The sequence below is a fragment of the Myotis myotis genome, unplaced genomic scaffold (assembly GCF_014108235.1).
Source record: "Myotis myotis isolate mMyoMyo1 unplaced genomic scaffold, mMyoMyo1.p scaffold_m19_p_16, whole genome shotgun sequence".
Lineage (NCBI taxonomy): Eukaryota > Metazoa > Chordata > Mammalia > Chiroptera > Vespertilionidae > Myotis > Myotis myotis.
Genome location: NW_023416320.1, coordinates 22,465,340 through 22,485,994, shown reverse-complemented (window position 1 = coordinate 22,485,994; position 20,655 = coordinate 22,465,340).

The window sequence follows — 20,655 nt, the reverse complement described above, 5'->3', positions numbered from 1 at the left end:
TCTGGTACACGGCTCTTGTGGCTGTTGCTTAAGGGAAAGGCTCCCAGATCACATGACTGACAGGCAAGAGGGCTTGCGTTCAGAAGTCCCACAGACTGTAACAAATAACAGGTTCCTAACAGGCTCAGGAGTGCGCATGCGAGCACACACACACACCTCACTGCTATAGACCCAGGCCCATATCAGAGGAAGCAGAGAAAATCCCCACCTCCCTCCTCCGTCTTGGGAGGCCTAAATACATACTTTCCCAGCGGCTCCCTGAGGCTTCAGCTACCAGCAAGCCTGAATCAGGCACTGACTGTGATCCTCCCTTTGGGACCTCACTGACAGACTGGGCACACCTTCAACTACTGGAGGCACTGAAAACAAGGCAGCTTGTTTTCAAACAAAGGTTTGAGAGACACCTGGGAGCATGGGCCAAGTTTACTGATGTGAATGATTCAGCTACATGAGATCCCTCTGTCAAGACTGGGAGGCATGGCTGTTTCATCTAATGCACAGAAACCAACACAAAAAGTCAAAATAGACAGTAATAAGTTATACACTAAACAACATAAACAATCAGAAACAGATCTTAATGAAAGAGTGACTTACCCAATACAATTCAAAATAATATGCTCACTGAGGTCAGGAAAACAATGCATGAACAAAGAATTTTCAATAAAGAGAAAAAGTTAGCAAACAAATCACAGAACAGTAGAACACAATATTGTACTGAAAAATTCAATAAAGGGGCTCAACAACAAACTAGGTCTAGGGAAAGAGCAAACTCAAGGACAAGGCAGAATTCATCGAATCAGGAGTGAAAAACAGAGTAAAAATTATTTAAAGGCCTATGGGATACTGTAAAGAGGACCAATATGCCCATTATAGGGCTTCCAGGAAAAGGAAGAGAGAGGAGAAGTCAGAAAGTTATTTCAAGAAATGACTGAATACTTGCTTCACCTGGTCCCTCAGGACTGTAAATGTTTGCATACTTCCAACAGTGCTTCTTGAGGGGGGCTTCCAATCAGCCTGCATCTAGGTGCTGAGTGAGATCCTCCCATTTGGGACACAGATCTTGGCACAGCCCCAATTCTGGGAGCCATTAAACATGGCTGCTTGGATAATCCAGAGGTTTGAGAGAACAAAAAACAAGGGCAGGGTTCTACAGTAAGTTTCCTCTCCTACACAAGAATACTAATTCAAGACTGAGAGGTGGCTCTTTTATTTAATGCACAGAAACCACCACAGGGAATAAAGGAAAATGAAGAAACAAAGATGTACTAAAAAAAAAAAAAAAAAAACCTCAGGAAAAAAGTACTAATGAAATGAATATAAGTGATTTACCTGAGAAAGTTCAAAATAATGGGAGAAAATGTTTGTCAATCATGTCTGATACAGGCTTAATATCCAAAATATATAAAGAACTCATACACCTCAAGAGCAAACAATCTGATTTTTAAAATGGGCAGAGTAAAAAGACATTTTTCCAAAGAAAATATACAAATGGCCAAAAGGTGCATGAAAAGATGCTCAACATCTCTCATCGTCAAGGAAATGCAAATCAAAATCAAGATATCAGCTCACACCTGTCAGAATGGTTATCATCAAAAAGTCAAGACATAAGTGTTGGTGAGGTATGTGGAAAAAGGGAACTCTTGTTCACCATAGGTGGGAAAGTGAATTGGTCAGGCACTATGGTAAACAGTAGAGAGTTTCCTCAAGAAATAGAAAAAGAGCCCAGCTGCTATGGCTCAGTGGTTGAGCATTGACCTATGAACCAGTAGGTCACAGTTTGATTCCTGTGGGCTTGATCCCCAGTAGGGGGCATGCAGGAGGTAGCTGGTCAATGATTCCCTCTTACTGACTAGAGGCCCAGTGCACAAATTTGTGCACAAGTGGGGTCTGGACAGCCTGCCCCAATCAGGCCGATCGGGGTGGGCTGGCTAGGAGGAGGGAGCCACAGGCGGTTGGCTGGCCGGCCCTACCCCCAATCGGGGTGGTGGGGCCGGCCAGGGGGAAAGGCTATGGGCGGTTGGCTGGCCAGCCCCGCCTCCTGGTCGAGGGGACAATTTGCATATTAGCCTTTTATTATTTGGGTATTTCTATCTCCCTCTCTGAAATCAATATATATATATATATATATATATATATATATATATATATATATACACACATACACACATACACATATACACACACACACACACATACATACACACACACACACGTACATATACATATATATATGAAATAAAAATAGAAATACTATATGATTCAACAATCTCACTTCTGGGTATATATCCAAGGGAAATGAAAACAGGATCTTGAAGACATAGCGGAACTCGCATATTGATTGCAGCATTTTTCACAATAGCCAAAATGTGAAAACAACATAAGTCTCCATCAACAGACGAATGCATAAAGAAAACGAAACGGGGTTTCCGTAAGGTGGCAGAGTAAGTAAACACTGCTCGCCTCCTCCCACGACCACATCAAAAATACAACTAACCACGGAACAACCGCCATTGAGAACTGCCTGAAGTCTAGCTGAACATAAGTCCTCTAACTGTTCGAGACCAGTAAGAGGGTTGGAAACTCAAAACGGTCTAGTTCCACACTCACATGGGGTGGTTAAAACGCAGGAGAGAGATCTCAGCTGCGAAGATCCCCCCTGAGGAGCAAGGGCTCCCAGCTCCACGCCAAACTTCCTCCCCAGCCAGGAAGAGAAACCCCCGTAACTTCTGGCTGTGCAAACCGGCAGGGGTGGTGGCTGAGTGGGACGGAGGGTTGCTGGAGTCCCAGGCGTTCCTCTGAAAGGCCCTGCGCCCTGGCTCACTCGCTCTGAGCGCCTGCACTGGGGCAGCAGCTCAAAAAGCGCCAGGACATAGGGCAGAAACTGTATTGCCTGGCTTCAGGGAAAGGGATGGAGGGGTAACTTTCTCCCGGACAGAGATGCTAGCGGAAACGATTGTTCCTTTGCTGAGCCCTCCCTCTACCCAGCCTGCAGAGCCGGGCTGAGCACCAGATCTGAGTCTCCATTACCTGGCCAACACGGTTCACCCCACCCCACCCAACTTGTGGGCCCTCCCAAACCCAGTGGCTTTTCAATAGAAATGACCTGTCTTGGCTCATGCTGTAGACTTTCCAAAAAATCTCTTAAAGGTTCACAAACCCAACCAACCTGGTGAAGGAAATAGACATACAAGTCCAGGAAGGGCAGAGTCCCAAACGAGATAGACACATCAGGACACAGCAGAATTAAAGTGCCAGAGGGAATCTTAAAAACAGCAAGACAAAAGCAGTTTAGTTACTAACAAGGGAGCGTCCATAATATTGTAAGCTAATTTCTCAACAGAAGCATTTCAAGCATGCAACCTAATGGGAACCTCTGCTTAGATGCAGGGCTAGAAAAATTTAAACCTCAAGACAAAAGTTTCATCCCCTCAAGTCCCCCAAAGCCGAACAATGCAGTGATTCTCAGATGTTAGAATATGAGAGTCCTCTGGGAGGCTGTGAAAATAGAGGTTTGAAATCTGGCCCAGCAACCTGCATTTTATTTTTTAAATATATTTTTTTAAATACATTTTTTCTTAATTTCAGGGAGGAAGGGAGAGGAATAGAGAGATAGAAATATCAATGATGAGAGAGAATCACTGATCAGCTGCCTTCTGCATGCCCCCTACTGGGAATCAAGCCCGCAAACCGGGCACGTGCCCTTGACCAGAATCAAACCTGGGACCCCTCCATCCGCAGGCCAACACTCTATCCATTGAGCCAAACTGGCTAGGGCGCAGCCTGCGTTTTTTTTTTTTTTTTTTTTTTTTTTTTTTTTTTTTAAATTTTTTTAATTAAATCTTTATTGTTCAGATTATTACATTTGTTCCTCTTTTTTTTCCCCCCATAACTCCCCTCCTCCCAGTTCCCGCCCCACCCTCCGCCCTCACTCCCCACCCACTGTCCTCATCCATAGGTGCACGATTTTTGTCCAGTCTCTTCCCGCATCTCCCACACCCCTTTCCCCCCCAGGAATAGTCAGTCCATTCCCTTTCTATGTCCCTGATTCTATTTGTAATCAACAGTTCATTCTGTTCATCAGATTATTTATTCACTTGATTCTTAGATTCACTTGTTGATAGATGCATATTTGTTGTTCATAATTTGTATCTTTACCTTTTTCTTCCTCTTCCTCTTCTTAAAGGATACCTTTCAGCATTTCATATAATCCTGGTTTGGTGGTGATGAACTCCTTTAGCTTTTCCTTATCTGTGAAGCTCTTTATCTGACCTTCAATTCTGAATGAGAGCTTTGCTGGATAAAGTAATCTTGGTTGTAGGTTCTTGGTATTCATCACTTTGAATATTTCTTGCCACTCCCTTCTGGCCTGCAAAGTTTCTGTTGAGAAATCAGCTGACAGTCGTATGGGTATTCCCTTGTAGGTAACTGAGTTTCTTTCTCTTGCTGTTTTTAAGATTCTCTCTTTATCTTTTGCTCTTGGCATTTTAATTATGATGTGTCTTGGTGTGGTCCTCTTTGGATTCCTTTTGTTTGGGCTTCTCCGCGCTTCTTGGACCTGTAAGTCCATTTCTTTCACCAGGTGGGGGAAGTTTTCTGTCATTATTTCTTCAAATAGGTTTTCAATATCTTGCTCTCTCTCATCTTCTGGCACCCCTATAATTCTGATGTTGGTACGCTTGAAGCTGTCCCAGAGGCTCCTTACACTATCCTCGCATTTTTGGATTCTTTTTTCATTTTGCTTTTCCGGTTGGGTGTTTTTTGCTTCCTCGCATTTCAAATCATTGACTTGATTCTTGCGCTCCTCTGGTCTGCTGTCGGGAGTCTGTATAATATTCGTTATTTCAGTCCGTGTATGCTTAATTTCTAGTTGGTTCCCCAATATAAGATCGAGGGTCTTATTAGTTTTCTTGTAGATCTCATTAAGTTTATCGGCGGCTTCTAAACAGTTCTTGAGAGACCTTAAAAGTGTGGTTCTGAACTCTATATCTTCCATTGACAATTTTGTCCTGTTTCTTTGTCTCCGCATTTTGTTATGCTTCCTTGGTGCACCCCCTAGTGGTCTTTGTTCGCAGTCTTATAGTTAAATTTTGATTGTTGTAGTTAATTCCAGGGAGGGTTTGACCTCCAGGCCAAGTGGCTATGAGAATCAGCTGTGTCAGCAGTGAGAGAACTTCTGTCCTCTAGGGAGGTGCTAATCTAGCCTTTGCCTGAGGCTATCCAGCAAATGCCTGTGTGTAGGGGTTGGGCGGGGCGGGTCGCACAGGATCAACAGGGTGGGCCGGAGAGAGCAGTTATGGCGGCTCTCAGTCCTGTCCCCAGGGGCTCTGCCTCTCTGAGTCCCAGCACCCGCTGCAAAGCTCAGAGAGAAAGCTGCACTCACTCTGACCGAAGCCAGACAGTCCCGCTTCTCCCGTTTGAGTCTGGGTCCCTAAAGACTCGCCCGGATCTGGAGCTCAGAGTCTGGGACTCCCTCCCGATTGAAAACGCCAACCGCGCCCTCTGCCGCCAGCCCGCTCCGCGCACTCCGCACCTCAGAATTTGACTTCAGCACTGTGCCTCCTCTGAGTGTCCGTATGCGTTTCTCTTTCCTCCTAGTTGTAGGACTTCCACTCAGCCAGCGTTCCTGTGGTTCTGGGTGATGTCCCTTCCGTTTTTTGGTTTCACTTTTGAAGTAGTTGTTCAGAGCAGCAAACTCCGGCGTTAACCTATGCCGCCATCTTGGTTCTCCAGCCTGCGTTTTTAACAAGCATTCTTGTGGCCCTGAGGCAGGCACGTCCCAAAGGACATCTTCAGATACCACAGTTTAGCCTCATCCTCGGAGCTGCCATGTTGAACCCTGGGCCAGAATCTGGAGGCCTGGCTGGTGGGAGGAAGAGCCCTCCATGATGAGCTATGATTTATGCTCTACGGCTAATTAGTTCTCTGTTGGCCCATAGCTGTTCAGTGGGAAATTCTCATATGATTCAAAGATAGAATGAAGCTCTCAAAGTTGAGCAAACGGGTCCAGTGTTGTTTCCAGAGGGCATCTGGCCAAAGGGGTTCTCATTTCCCATTCTAATGATCCCAGCTGCTGACAGGCTCCCATGTGCTAGGAAAATGGGTAAGAGAGCCAACAGATAGATGATAATCCCATGAACAGCCATAATCAAAACAGCCACGGATCCTCTTTATGGAGTACGTTTGGCCTAGTGGTAGAAGGCATCAGATTAGAATAAGAGAACGACGGGTTTGGAATCAGCCCTGCCTCTAACCAGAAACCACAGTGAATGTCATAACTTCTTTAAGTCTTATTTCTCTCCTACAGAAACGCATAAGGCTCCTGTAAGGATTAAATAACATATTGCAAGAAAAGCACTTAGCATAGTGTCTGGCCCATTCATGGTAACCTATCAGTTGTTACTCAGGCCACAACTATTTGAGTGCAAGGCATGATTCTAGCTGCCAGGTGTACTGATGTGAACAAAACAGACAAGGTTCCTGCCCTTCTAGAGCTACATTTTTCATAAGTTCAAGCTTCTCCAAGAAAATAACCATGCCCCAGAGAAATTATTCCGCCTATCTTTTCTGTTTCCACAATGTTTTATTTTACCTCTTTTATAGAACTTATCACAAGATACTGTAATTTACTTGCTTGCTTGTGCTTCTTTGGACTGCTTGACTAGGAACTTTTGGAGGACTGTCTATAATCTCAGACTCCTAAACCCAATGAGTGACTGTAATACATTTTTATTGTATTCAGCATCACCAATGGCTAAATGATGGAAATAAAATAACACATCAAGCCAGTGTCTGTGAACACTGGTCTTAAGAGTGAAATATGAATTCTTATGGGTTTTGTTTTTTTTTGTGGGTGTATGTATTAACACTCACCTGAGGATATTTTTTTCTATTGCTTTTTCAGAGAGAGAGTGGAAGGGAGGGAGAGACTGGAAGGAAGGGAGGGAAGGAGGGAGAGAAGGAGAGGGGGAGAGACAGAGAGGGACACATTGACTGGTTGCCTCCCACGACACCCCGATAAGGGCTGTGCAACCCAGGTAGGTGCCGTTGACAGGGAATCAAACCACTTACCAAAGTGGTTGATGCTCTAACCATTAAGCAACACTGACCAGGGCGCTTATGGTTTTTAAAGGCTCATTATCTTGTCTTGAAAAACAAGGAAGGGAGAATAATTTATCTGCCGCTTCCATCTCCCAGGCGGCAAAGGTTTACTACATGGGACATTAGCCCCCACCCCTTTTGGGACCAGCACACAAGTCTCCTGCCTTACCTGCAATGGAGAAGCCTCAAGGCAGCAGCAGGAGGCTGGAGGCTGCGGGATTTGTTCTTGTAAAGTTGGTTCAGAGACCACTTAGCAAAGGCGATTGAATCAGGACAAATAGCCAAAGGGCCCAGATACAGGTAGTCATACATTGACCAGTTTGGAAGAGAGCCTCTCAGAGCTTAAATACAAGAGAATATTTGATTTGGGATTCCAAATCCCCACTATAAATTCTTGGTATGGAACTGCTTTCCAGGAAATAAGTATGTAACCTTTTTCGCGCTGTTTGAAAGATAATAGCAGCTAATAAACCCTGAGTTTCTTTCCCAAGCCCAAAGGTGTTTGGCTGGATTCTGCTGAAATAACAGGCTGCATATTTGCTTGAATATAGCAGTTGCATATGAAATGTTATCCCCTACTTCACCAAGCCCCTGATCAGGGTGAGCTCTAGGTGAGGTCATACGCATGCACATACTTTGCATTCTGGAAAGTTCCACAAATGTAGCTACAATAACAACAACACAGCTTCCTGGGAAGAAGAGATACCATCTTACACGAAGATAATGTTAGGCCTTCATCTGAAGGTCAATTTCAGCAAGTAAGAGAACTCCTCATAGTTAAGGTTGCTTTCTTGGGATAAGTATGCAAGTTTTATGAACTTAAAATTTAAGGGAATGTCGCCGAAACCGGTTTGGCTCAGTGGATAGAGCGTCAGCCTGCGGACAGAGGGGTCCCGGGTTCGATTCCGGTCAGGGGCATGTGCCTGGGTTGCGGGCACATCCCCAGTGGGAGATGTGCAGGAGGCGGCTGATCGATGTTTCTCTTTCATCGATGTTTCTGACTATCTCTCTCCCTTCCTCTCTGTGGAAAATCAATAAAATATATTAAAAAAAAAAATTTAAGGGAATGTCATCACTTCAAGCTTTTCTTGATGAAACTCTGGGGCAGAAACAACTTTCCCCAAACTTTTGAAAACTCTGTCACAGTCTGTGGCTTCCATAAACATACCCTAAAAGGTAAAACTAAGAGAGAGGGAGCTTTTCAACTTGACAAACATGTATTAGGTACCAGACACTATGCTAGGTGCCAAGAGCATATGAAAACACAGTCCCTGCAATTGTACCTTCAAAGATTTCAAAGAAGCAGTGAGTGAGTGAGTGGCATTTGAACTAGAAGACGGAGCAGAATTTCATTCCACTGGTGGAGTATAGAGGAATAGCAGGGAGAGTTGTGCTAGGAGGAGAGAATAACACAGGCAAAGGTGTGGAGGTCAAGGGAGCAGCATGGATTTGGAAGCCTGAATGCAAGGAAGCAAAGCCGAGATAGCAGGCAGAGGACAGGAGGCCCCTCAGGGGAAGCAATCTTGCAGGACTTCCTACAGGATCTAGGCTCAAGGACCACCTAGCATTTCTCCTTCTCTACATTCCTACTGGCCAACAACTATGGCCTCTCCACAGCCTTCTCTGCTTTCCGTTTTAATGATGTGAGATCTTTATCCCTCAGCAAACCAGACAGAGGGGAGAAAGCTGGAAAACGTTTTCTGACCGGAGAAATCCTGCTTTTTGACTAGGATGGTGTTTTAAGTCCTTCTGGTTCCAGCTGTTTACGTATGAGCCTTGCTGCCAGGAAAGTCGAGCGGCCCCTTCACGCCTACAGATGTGTCGGAAGCGCACCGGACCCTGGGAAGTCATTCAGGAGAAGAAAGAGCTGGAGGCTTCCGGTGTCTTCAGACTTCCTCCTGGGTGGCTGACAGAGGCATTGGTGGCCAAAGGTACTGGGTGAACAACAGCTGCCTCAAAGATTACTTTCCTGGAATCTGTTGTCAATGGCCTTATCTTGATCCTGAGCCCAAGTGGAGGGCAGAATGTCTTTGTAGCGGCCCAAAGGTGACAGGTGGTTAAGTGCTTAGGCACAGTCACGTTTGCTCTTAGGAGAACCAAATAAATAATAATGATAATAACAATAATAATAATAATACAATGTATTGCCCACTCAGTAATAACAAGAATACATTTATCCTGACTAGACTTTGTAGAAAACTTCCTATGGTCCAGGCTCCACATTAAGCACATCACATGCATTATTTCCTCTCATCCTCCCAACATCTCTAGGAGGTCAATTCTGTTATTATTATTAACCTCCTCAACAGAAGTGGAACCTGACTGTGGCACAGACTGTAATGGTCAATAAGTCCTCCATTCCTCCCTCTGTATTTCAGGGCTCTGCTGTGGTTGGGGAGGCCGTGTGACTAATGCTGGCCAAGGGGCTGGCCCTGAGCAGAAATGAAGTGACGCTCTTCAGAACTGAGACAGTGAACAGTCCAGATGAACCTCTGGCCCCATCCAGCTCTTCCTCGGAGCTCAAATGATTAAGAAGGTGGGGGTGCCAGAAGCTTCTCGCTGGGGAACCTCCATCAGACTGATCCCTGAGAAGCAGCCTTCTCATAAACCTGGGGTAAATATGAGGAGCAGGAGACAGACCTTTGTTGTGCTGAGCCACTGAGATGCCAGTGTTAACATACTGCTGCTGCATAATCTATCCTGTAATCCACCAAGGGCCTAACAAGTTTAGCAACTTGCCCTGAGTAATAGAACTAGTTAAGTGATTGAGCTGGAACTGGAACCAAAATAGCCTGGTTCCCGGGCAAGTCTTTCGACTTCACAAATCCAAATCTGAGTGTAAGAAGGGCCTTGGTTTCTCTTGAATCATTCACCATTTGTGTGGGAATGACTCCAAAAACCACCCATGACTAACCCAGTCCGTATGGTTAGCTCTGAGAGGCAGATGTGAAGACGGAATTCCTGAGCAGACCCTGCATGTTGACAAAGCTGCAGTGTCACCAACACCAGGGTACAAGCAGAGGGATTGCTAAACAGCCTCGCAAGGCGACACAAATCGACCATAATCCAACGTCTGGCCCTCAGGTTTACCAACTTGGTCAGCAAACTCTAAGCAGACCTGTCTACCTCATGGCCCACATAATTGTGTTGGCCTAATTAGTGCATGCTCAGAGTTGACACAATGAATCACTCATTTGACTTAAAATATATTCTTTACCTGGCTTCAGGGATATCTTATTCTCATTTCTCTGGGCTGTTTGTTTTTTCTACCTCACTAGATGCTCATTCTCATACTCCCTTGCTGATTCCCATTTACCTCCCTATTCTTGTTTGTTTTTTTGTTTGTTTTTTAATATATTTTATTGGTTTTTTACAGAGAGGAAGGGAGAGGGATAGAGAGCTAGAAACATTGATGAGAGAAAAACATCGATCAGCTGCCTCCTGCACACCCCCCACTGGGGATATGCCCGCAACCAAGGTACATGCCCTTGACTGGAATCGAACCTGGGACCCCTCAGTCTGCAGGCCGACGCTCTATCCACTGAGCCAAACAGGTTAGGGCTACCTCCCTATTCTTAAGGCCCCAAGGTTCAGTCCTTTAACTTCTCTTTTCTACTGGCACATCGCCCTGGTGATTTCTTCCAGTCTCGTGGCTTTAAATGATACCCACGAGCTGATGACTCTCAACTTTGTATCTCCAGCTGTGGCTTTGATCTTGAACTCTTGGCTGCCGGTTAGATGTCTCCATGGAGCTATCCACGAGACATCTCGAATTGAACATATCCACAGCTGAGCTCCTCATCTTCACCCACACACCAGCTCCTCTGGCAACTTTGTCTTCATAGTTAATGGAACTCCATCCTACAAGTGGCTTAAGGCCACAACCTTGGAATCATCCTTGCCTTCCCAATTTCTTTCACACCCTCCACTTCATATGATCCAACAAATGCGCTGTTCTGTTGTGACAATACAGCCAGAATTCACCCACTTTCTGCCACCTGCATTGCTGCTATCCATTCACTGTCACCATCATCTCCTTTCCCGGGTCCCTGCAACAGCCCCCAGCTGGTTTCCCTTTCACACTGGCCAACTCCCTCCAACTCCTCCCCACACAGAAGACTGCAGTACAGTATGACCATGTTAAAACCTTTGTCAGATCACTCCGCTCTTCAAAACCTTCCTTCCCATGGCCTCTCATCCCACTCAGAGGAAATGCCAGTTATTGTAACGGCTTGTAAGTTCCCATGAAACTTCATTCCTCCCCCTCCCCCCTTACCTTTCTGATCCCATTTACCACGTTCATTCCCCTTGCTCCCTCCTCTCCAGTCACTCTGGCCTTCTCATTGTGCCTGAAACTAGCCAGGCCCGTCCACCTCGGGAATATTATATTGGCTACTTCCTTTGCCTGGAACAGCCTTCCCTCAGATGCCCACACGGCCCCCTCCCTCGCTTCCTTCAAGTTTTTGTTTCAATGCAGCCTTCTCGAAGAGACTTTGCCTGATGACAGTACCAGAAATTGAAACACCCACAGCACTTCCTATCTCCCTCCCCTGCTTTACTTTTCTCCACAGCACTTATCCACAATTACAGGTGTGTGTGTGTGTGTGTGTGTGTGTGTGTGTGTGTGTGTGTGAGAGAGAGAGAGAGAGAGAGAGAGAGAGAGAGAGAGTGTGCTGTGTGAGAGAAGATAGGAGAGTCGAGAGTGTGTGTGTGTGTGTGTGTGTGTGAGAGAGAGAGAGAGAGAAAGAGGATGAGTGTGTGTGTGAGAGAGAGAGAGAGAATGTGTGTGTGTGTGTGTGTGAGAGAGAGAGAGAGAGAAGAGATGTGTGGTGTGTGTGTGAGAGAGTGTGTGGTGTGTGAAGAAGAGAGAGAGAGAAGGTGTGTGTGTGTGTGTGTGTGTGTGGTGTGTGTGTGTGGAGAGAGAGAGAGAGAATGGTGGGGAGTGTGTGTGTGGAGAGAGGAGGGAGAGCGAGAGAGTGTGTGGGTGTGTGTGTGAGGAGAGAGAGGAGAGAGAGAGAGAGAAAGTGTGTGTGTGTGAGAGAGAGAGAGAGAGAGAGTGTGTGTGGGTGTTGTGTGTTGTGTGTGAGAGAGAGAGAGAGAGAGAGAAAGTGTGTGTGTGTGAGAGAGAGAGAGTGTGTGTGTGTGTGTGAGAGAGAGAGAGAGTGTGTGTGTTATGAATGAATAACTGAAGACAGGGATTTTTGTTTCATTAATTCACCTATGTGTCTCCAAGACCAAAACAAATAATCCTGAAACATAGTAAATACTTGGTATTTCTATTGCTACAGGGGAGAGGCACCTAATAAGACACCCAATGAGGAGTCTAGAATGACCACTTTTGAAGTGCTGTAAGGGCCTCCCAAGTCAGGATAGATCCAAGAACATCACACACAGTATTTGTATCAGTTTTTGCTCTGTCACTAATAATCACAAAACCTAGAGGCTTAAGACAGCAACCATCCATTCACAATTCTGTGGGTCAGAAGTGTGGCCTTGCTTCGGTTGGGATGAGCCACTTCCGCCCCATGTGGTGTCACCTTTGCTTAGTCATGATTCTGTGTCTGGCTGGTGGTCCAGGGCCTCAGCTATATGTCTGGCTGTTGGTAGAGACAATGGGTATAACTAGGCCACGTGCTGCTCATACTCCAGCGGCTGACCCAGCTTAACAAGGTTCTCAAGAGCAGCACGTGAGAGCATGCCCCGGTCCTCACAAAGTTCAAGCCTCTGTTTTGAATCATGTTTATTAATGTCTCATTGGCCAAATCAAGTCAAATTGCCAAGCCTGGAGTCAGTGTGGGAGTGGGTGGGTGTCAGTGGGGGAGTGGGTGGGTAGGGGAGTGGGTGGGTGGCGGTGTGAGAGTGCGTGGGTGGGGGAGTGGGAGTGGGTGGGTTGGGGAGTGGGTGGGTGGCGGTGTGAGAGTGGGTGGGTGGCGGTATGAGAGTGGGTGGTGGCGGTGTGAGAGTGGGTGGGTGGGGGAGTGGGTGGTGGTGGTATGAGAGTGGGTGGGTGGGGGAGTGGGTGGCGGTGTGAGAGTGGGTGGTGGCGGTGTGAGAGTGGGTGGTGGCGGTGTGAGAGTGGGTGGTGGCGGTGTGAGAGTGGGTGGTGGCGGTGTGAGAGTGGGTGGTGGCGGTGTGAGAGTGGGTGGGTGGGGGAGTGGGTGGTGGTGTGAGAGTGGGTGGGTGGCGGTGTGGGAGTGGGTGGGTATCAGTGTGGGTTCAGAGAGGGGGATATAATGTGGACAGTTTTAAAAGAACATAACATGGTGCTGTTAAAAAAAAATAGACTAGTTGGAAGATACCATATTATCATTCTCCTCAATGTAATTTAACTATAAGGGTAACACCAGAAAGAGGAAATTCTTCCTTGAGCAATTTTTCAGAAAAACAAATTATTAAAAATATTTTTCTTGTGCAGTGCTTATACATTGTTTTTGTCTCCCTAGCATCCCCTTGCTTTAGTGAACTCTCCCCTCATGGATGGTTCTAGTGGGGTTATCATTTATATCCTAGTCCATATCCTAGTTCCACCCCACACTCAGGACTCATCTGGCTAAGACTCAGAGGCTGGTCCAGAAGAGAACATATGACCAATAAGAACCAACAAGCTATCTTCCCTGGTTGTAAGATGGATCTGGGCTTGGGGGTCGGGATGGGTGGTGATGGGAAGCCCTTTGCCTGCTAGAGGAGATAAACCTAGAGCTGAACGTCAGGAGTCATATTTCCCAGCACACAGGGAAAGCCTGTCTGCAGAATGAAATTCATCAAGAAAAAATAAAAGTGGAGAAAAGCAAGGTCATGGCCCATTGGCATTGCATGCTGGTTCTAGTTTGTGAGGTCCTGGTTCCTGCAGTAATTCATTCCATTCTGCTTTACCCCAATATCTTATTCTGATAAGCAACCCAATAAATTCCCTTTTACTTAAGCTAACTTGAGTTCAATTTCCATGATTTGCAGCCAAAAACACTGACTGGTTTGAAACCCTGTAACAGCTATTAAATAAAGTCATCTCCTCATTCTAGCCCAATAACCATCTTCAGCTGTCATCCCTTGAAATGCTTCAAAAGTTCACTAGAGCACGTGCTGTCATGAGGGGCGCGTGGAGGAGGAAGGGCAAAGAGCCCGAGGAGAATGAATGGACCACTGGGATCAGAAAAGAGACAGGATGAAAAATTACCTCTCGGAATGGCCTGACAGAAGAAAAAGGAGACAGATAAATGGGAGACTTCTGGCAGCCAAGAAAGTCAATGAAAGGATAAAAAAGATGACACAGAACACTGAGAACAGTCTCACCTGAAACACTCGTAGGAGTAAGAACTCAGAACAATGGCTCTGGGGTTGTTAGCGGCTGTCTTTCGGAAAAATATACTTAGGATCATCATGAGAAAGAAAAAAGAAAGAGCGATGAGCACGCTACCATCCGCACGTTAAAATGAAAAATGGGTTGTGAAGAGAATTACTTCTTGATAGAAGCATAGCCCTGTTACTTTTAAATGTTGATATTCTATCCAAAATCCATTAAGATGACACAGGCTCATCCTCACAAAGCAGCTATATTACATGCCACTTTCCCAAAGGATCATATATTGTAAACTATAACCTAGGCCAATTAGGTTCCAACTTCCTGTTCCCTTTGGCATATAATGAAATCCCACTTCAAGTTGCCTCTCTTGTTTTCTAGCTCCACCCTACATTTTTTTCTCTCCAACGTTTCCATTTGTTTGACAGTGTTTTCCATAATCTCAATACCCTTTTATACTCATCAACTAACCAGGTCCGGGCCAAATTTTTACTTTTGGACACAACAGCCTTGTTCCTACCCGGAGCCGTTCCCACGATGACGCACACCTCAGGTAACTATTCTGCCAGACTTAGTTTCAGTATGTATACTATTATCTACATAATGTGTTTATAATGTTTTAATTGTAGAGGAAGGGCTCTCAAGAGCAGGGGTCCTCAAACTTTTTAAACAGGGGGTCAGTTCACTGTCCCTCAGACCGTTGGAGGGCCGGACTATAGTTTAAAAAAAAACTATGAACAAATTCCTATGCACACTGCACATATCTTATTTTGAAGTAAAAAAACAAAACGGGAACAAATACAATATTTGTATTTGCATGTGGCCCGCGGGCCGTAGTTTGAGGACCCCTGCTTAAGAGTCTAAGAGAAGCAGTTATCAACAATCCCGGACCAGTTTTAAGTACAGAATCTCTGTTTATACTATTACATTCATTTGAGCATGAAATAAAATATGTGCCAAATAGTTTTGGAAAATAACTCCAAAATGAAATGAGTCATAATTATTCATTATTTCCTACCTTTATTCACTCAGTATAGTTTGTTACCAAATTACATGGAAGTATTTCATGACTAGTACCTTCTAGATTTACAGCACAACGGTCCCACCTCATCTGCCACAGGAGGTACACCCTGACATCATGGAGATGTGTCCATCACACCTGCCCAAGCCCCAGCCTCATTGTGGCTCTTCATGGCAGGTGACCCAGCAATCAGACAGAGCTAGACCCACCAGTATTCCTCTCACCCATTAACCCCGCCCTACACACTGGCTCTAGCCTCAAGAGACCTGACTTGAACAAGATATTTATTCAAGAAGATAGCCCTAACCGGTATGGCTCAGTGGATAGAGCGTCGGCCTGTGGACTGAAAGGTCCCAGGTTCGATTCCGGTCAAGGGCATGTACCTTGGTTGCGCGCACATCCACAGTAGGAGCTGTGCAGGAGGCAGCTGATAGATGTTTCTCTCTCATCGATGTTTCTAACTCTCTATCCCTCTCCCTCCCTCTCTGTAAAAAATCAATAAAATATATTAAAAAAAAAGAAGAAGATAGAGACATCAACATTAAGAATAGAAATAGGCCGTAATCGGTTTGGCTCAGTGGATAGAGCGTCGGCCTGCGGACTGAAAGGTCCCGGGTTCGATTCCGGTCAAGGGCATGTACCTTGGTTGCGGGTACATCTCCAGTAGGGAGTGTGCGGGAGGCAGCTGATCGATGTTTCTCTCTCATCGATGTTTCTAACTCTCTATCTCTCTCCCTTCCTCTCTGTAAAAAATCAATAAAATATATAACAACAAAAAAAAAAGGAATAGAAATAGTATGGAAACCAACATTGGAAGGAGGATCAACTTGAGGCCCAAGGATGAAATGGGAGAAAACCCTGGAAAACAGAAAAGCTTCACAAGGTTAGTGAAAAGCATGGGCTTGCGAATCAGAAAATCAGATTCCTATCCTCGCTCTGCTGCTTATGTGCTCTATGACCTGGCACATAATAGTTGCTCAATAAATAGTGGTTGAATGAATAAACCAAGTTAGCCTAATTTTCAGAGCTTCAATTCCGCATATGCAAACTATGGATGTAAATATGTCCTTCAGAGAGCTATTGTAAGGTAAGGTAATGTATAGCAAATGAGTAGGAGAGTGCCTGAAACAGAATTATTTCTCAATAAAGAGGATCTACTACTACTACTACCATTATTATTCCAAAAAGGGTGAAAGAAAACATATTTCTGATTCCTTTACTAGTATATAGTTGGACCAGATGATAAGGAATTCAACATCATAACTAAATATCTTTACATAAGAAACGTGGTAGCAAATAAATTATAAGAAAATTTTAATTTTCCATTTTTGCCTGGGGGCAATAAAAAGTATTGACCCAGCCTACACCATCATGCTCTTGCCTTAAATATTCTCAGGAAAAAAGCTAATTCTATGAAATGAAGTCCATAGTGGAAGAACAATGTCCTGGATACAAGAAACCAATGCTCAAGCCCTGATTTTCTCTCTAAATGTCTCTTTGTACATTTTTGTTTTTCAAATAAAGAAGCTGGAAGCAGGGAGAGAAAGTGACTTCTCAAAAATGCTGAATCATCCCCAGGTTCCTTTCAGCGTGAGTCAGGATGTGGTTCTGTGAATTAGCCGCGGGTGGTGGGAATCAGCCCTGACATGTGCCTTTCTCACTCGTGAGTTAGCTGATAACTCACTTATTACAAACTCCAAAGGGACCGGTTCCACCTACCCACCTGGGGCTCTCATTCTGTCTTACCTGGTTTCCTAGCACCTGTTGTTCAAGGAGCCTTAAGGGAAAGTGAAGTCTGCTCTCCACAGAAGACATCACAAACAAGGACTATGAGATTTAATCAGTGAATTCCTGATCAGAATAATCTGGGGAATTGAAAAAAAATTACAGATTCCTGCGGGCAACTCCTGAAGATGCTGACTCAATGGCTCTATGGTGTAGCCCAGAATCATATGCTTTCTAAAAGCTTCCCAAATGTTGACAATGGGCATCCAGATGTGGCAACAACTGTCTCCACAGGGAATCGCAAATTCAAATTCCTACCAGACCCAGGCCCGTCAGGCTAAACGTAGGTCCATACCTTACTTTCCCACTTTTGAGGCAGAAGTGAGCTTAAGAATTGTTTTCCTTTCCTCTTTTAACTCAACTATAAGAAAAACAGAACAAAGAGAATATGAAATGGTAACTCACAGTAGCCTTAATGCTGGAGAGCAATAGGGAGAGGTGGGGACTGCAGCCACCTGGATAATTCACACTTCTTCAAAAGGAGCACCTCATATAAGTTCCAGCTAATCGCTGCCTTGCAGTCGTGTATGTTCTAACAAGACCTTTTAACTCATCCAAATGGAGAAAATTCAGGAACCTAGATTTTGATGTAAAATTTCAAAATGTTAGGAACGTATGTGAATTCTTTTTAAAACATTGAAAGAAACAAGGCCTACATGCAGACTACAAAGAGCCAACAAGCATCAAGTTTGAGATGTCCGATCTCTGCACATTTGCCTCTCCCTATAGCAGGAAGTACAGGGATGCGGGGGTGGGGGGACTAGCATTGCCTCTGGAGGCAGAAATCCTAGCTTAGCTCCCAGATCTAGCACCTTACAGAGTGAATCTCTTTTTAAAAAATATATTTTTATTGATTTCAGAGAGGAAGGGAGAGGGAGAGAGAGATAGAAACATCAACGATGAGAGAAAATCATTGATCGGCTGCCCCTGCACAACCCACACTGGGGATCGAGCCTGCAACCCTGGCATATACCCTGATCAGGAATGTATCAGTGACCTCCTGGTTCATAGGTTGATGCTCACCCACTGAGCCACACCAGCTAGGCGATAGAGCGAGCCTTGAAACCTTCAGGGCTCAGACATCTCATTTATCAAATAAGAGCAAGAAAACTTGATGTACACAACTGCTTGGAGGGTAAATGAAATCATAACCGAGAAAGCACCTCATAAACTGTCACATGTGAGCTCTCATTTCTGCAGTTAAAACAGAAATCAGAGTTGCATGCAGTCAAGTGTTCTGGGGTAGCAGAAGTGGACGCTTCGTCTTCGGGTTGGTCTTAGAAGAAGAGTTCTGGCTCAGAGAGTTTTGTGTTGAAAAGAATGACAAGATCAGAGACGTCAACTCAGCATGGACTTTGCTCTTGACCTGATTTTGCTTTCATTCTTTTTGTCAAACGGCGAAAGCTGATAGCTTCTCTCCACGGGGCCTTGCAGGGCTTGGATGCTGAAATCTCTCTAGTCTCCCAGCATCATCACCTGCCGCAGCTGGGGCGAGGGGGTTGGGGGGGTGAGGGTCAGGGAGATGTGGACAGAGGAGGAGGAGTACTGAGAGGGCAGAGGCCGAGTTAGGACAAGAGAGGGGATGCAGGCCCTGTGCCCTGAATATAATGGACACAGAGACAGAGGACGGAATTGGTGCGGATTAAATGAGAAGGAGCCCCAAGCCCGGAATGTCCAACTTCAAGCTACTTCCCTGCTGAGGGGAGTCAGCTTGGCTCCAGCTCAGAAGGAAAGAAGAGAGGCAAATCTGTCATCAGCTAAGCCTACGGGGACGTGTCAGGCCCCCAAACCCAGGAAGCATGGCTCCTGGTGGAAGCTGTCAGGTCGGACGGGGAAGTGCTGGGCTCTGCCGTTTATTGAGCCTGAAGTGAGTGTAGAAGGTCACATTCTTCGGGACTTACGTTACATCCTCAAGCCGCCCAGCCGAGGAGGAGCTGGAAACGAAAGCGAGGAGCCGCCTTACTGCGATCTCGTCTCTTCTAGAGCTGACTCCAGCCAGGAATTAGACACAGCTTAACTAACACAGGGGCTCCTGACCTATTTTATGCCAGGGACACTTTGGACTATCTACTGAGGCCTACAGACGGCCTGTCAGAATAAGATTTGTAAATGTTCAAAATAAAATATGGATACAAAGAAAACTAATTATGTTGAAATACACATTATCAAGATATTAAAAATATTTATGACATAGTAATAATAGTGCTTCTTCATTAATAAATTAACTAGATCTACCAATAAGTCTGAAAACTGCCATAATTGAAATGATCAATTAAACTCTCTTAACACTGTAAGTGATGAGCAGTAAGGAGGATCAACAGTATGCTGAACTACCTGCAGCATCCATGTTGTGATATGAAAAAGCATGTTTTCTATTCTGGATGAAATCATAGGTATTGCTGATACTCCTGTGGTTTGTTGCCTACGTTTATAATAGAAGGAAATTCTGTATTTCACTTAGAAGTTATAGTCATCTTTTTATCATCCAAGTTCAGAGATCCCTAGGAATACAAGAACTTCTACTTAAAAACTCCTGTGATGATGTGCATTGTCCCTCTCTGATGGCTTCTTTGGGTTCAGTGGTTCTCTGTTGCTTGAGAACCAGAAATTTTCCTTTATGTCTAAGTCCTTTCTTTCCAAAGGTGCCCCATGATTATTGCTGTCTAGAGCCTTCTATCTCCCCATGATTGTTCTGTCATACATTTCCTCCAAGGCCATAAAGTATAGGACAGACTACCTGCCCAATGCGGAGAAAGGGAAAGAAGAAACTACAATAGGAGGGAAAGTTAATATCTGAAGATATTATCCAGCTACATGTTTCTAAAATTCCACTTTGGAATCAACTTCAGGGAAAATGTATGCGTTTGACATGAAAACCAACCTCTTAACTACACAGAAACTTTGTGATTTAATAAAAATAATCATTACTCAATTTGTTGTTCCCCTCTTGTTCACCAGATTTTATTCCAGATACTTTTAGGCGATTGGCAAAAATAAAACCCACTCTCAGCAGGTAAAGAATTGCAGCTCTGAGGATATTAAAAATAAAGCCACAGGAAGGCCTTCCTAAATATGACTCGAAATCCAAGTGTAATAAAAGGAGATATTGGTAAATTTTACTACATAGAAATGAAAACCATATGCATCGAATAAAAACATTACAAGCAAAGTGAAAACACAAACAAGACACTGGAATAGTTTACAGAAAAAGAGTGGCTAATCTTCATATCTAAAGGGCTCCTAGAAATGAAGAAGGAAAAGCACCAACAACTCAGGGCAGGGGGGCGGCGGGGGGGGGGGGGAGGTGGGTAGGGGTGGAAGGGGGGAAGCAAAGGTTAGAAACATACAGGCAAACAAAAGAAATGTAAGTAACCCTTAAATATAACACAAGATTCTCATTTTCACACATAATAAGAAGGGTGGGAGAATAAAACCTCACCAAGCAGATGTCTCC